The following is a 1,729-nucleotide window of genomic DNA, read 5'->3' as shown; positions in this document are numbered from 1 at the left end:
GAGGTGCTTAAAGCTGCCTACGCAGTTGGCGTAGGAGAAAACGGCGGCGTTACTCCCACACTGCAGCAAGGAGCAGACTGGCCTAACTAGCAAAGAAGACACAATTGCAGACAGCTTATATTTGGGCCTACCAGGCTACAAAATACTAAATTGTGGCCGCGAGATACAATATAGATCTAATGTGCGCAAAAAAATAGCAATTCATAACAATAACACGATTGTTTTGTACAGACATGTAAATCGAGCGCACCTTGGTAGACTAGCGGTAGTCGTGAACGCCACTTTCTGGCAAGTGTGCGCTCCATTTGATGTCCGTTCTTGGGGATGATATTAAACCCATATATTGGCATTTTATGCGCTCATTATACGTGCCTTGTCCACAAATTAGTATCATTTGATCACTATTTACTATTCTGCAGTCACCAATTATATTTTGGTGCACATGTTACATCTATAACGTGGTCTTAATTTCATTTTATGTGTTGCAGGTACAAAATTAGACATTTGACACATTTTGTGTGTCAACAGACACTTTTAAGTTTTACTTGTAAATACTGTGATATGAACCAACAACCAGAACAATCAGAAATGAGTGCAAAAAACCCCTTTCATTATATGCATGTCCGCATTGGGAAACATGGGAATAACAACTGGAAAGCTCAACACGTGCAAAAATACGAAAGCGTATATATTCTCACATAACGCAAGAATGACCGAGCACAGTTTGTATCGATTTTCCCATCAGTAACTCCATGAGTGGTCCTTTTGTTTACTTTGGACTCATGATGTGCGAGATCCAAGTAATCAATGGATTGACACGCGCCGCACCGAGCCATTCGTCAGTTAATACTGCGTGAAATGATACCGCGCCCCTTGTTAGGATATGAACAACTGACTTTAGCTGTGAGCACCTCAAATACGGATGGATGGTGGGGATTTTCTGTGTGTGTTCATCTTCCCAGCAATGACCCAGTAGACCGTGGCTTTATTATCTCATGCCGATGAACTTTGACTCCAACAGGAAGTCGGCCATTTTGGTTTGACTCAATTCCAGACACTGTACGCATTTTGTAGCAAGGTAACTTCAGTTTTAAATCAGCCTCATTATAAGGCGGCATCCAAGATGAATGGGTAACAATAAACTGCTTTTTTTTTTTGCAGTCATCTTCATACGTTGCAAGTGTCTCATATTTAAGCACATGATGGTTCAACACTGACATCTTATTGCTGAACATTTTCATACAATAATAATGAAATGGCATCATTCGATCAATAATACACTCGTTTCTTGCCTAGTTATACATTTATCATGAAGAAAACAGTCATCATGAGTTGAGTGGGACCAAAGGAGTAGTAAAAACAATGAGATTTGCATAATGGGCCAGAAGAGGCGCTTCTATGGCTTCCGCCTCGGGCCACTTTGCTTTGTCACGACCGGATAAAAGAAAGAAAAAGTCCTCAAGCACGACAGCGCGCTTCAGATGATCTAATAATGTCGGATGACATTTAGAGCGCCGGCTTTGAGTTTTATTAGAACTACGTTGAGGGAGGTTTCTTTCAAAAGTTCAAGTGCTTCTTGTGCAAAAGGGTCTTCGTGAGAGAGAGCATGCCGGGGGTCTCGACGGCGGTTGCTGTTTGCCCCCCCCCCCCCGGCTAGACAATACACAAGAGGCTTCGCGTTATATAATAAGAGTCAAAGCCTAATCACGTGGAATGTGTGAGTGCAAAG

The sequence above is a fragment of the Syngnathus typhle genome, linkage group LG9, assembly GCF_033458585.1.
Source record: "Syngnathus typhle isolate RoL2023-S1 ecotype Sweden linkage group LG9, RoL_Styp_1.0, whole genome shotgun sequence".
In the NCBI taxonomy this organism is placed as follows: domain Eukaryota; kingdom Metazoa; phylum Chordata; class Actinopteri; order Syngnathiformes; family Syngnathidae; genus Syngnathus; species Syngnathus typhle.
The sequence above is the reverse complement of the archived record's forward strand: the minus strand, read 5'-3'. Positions refer to the sequence as shown.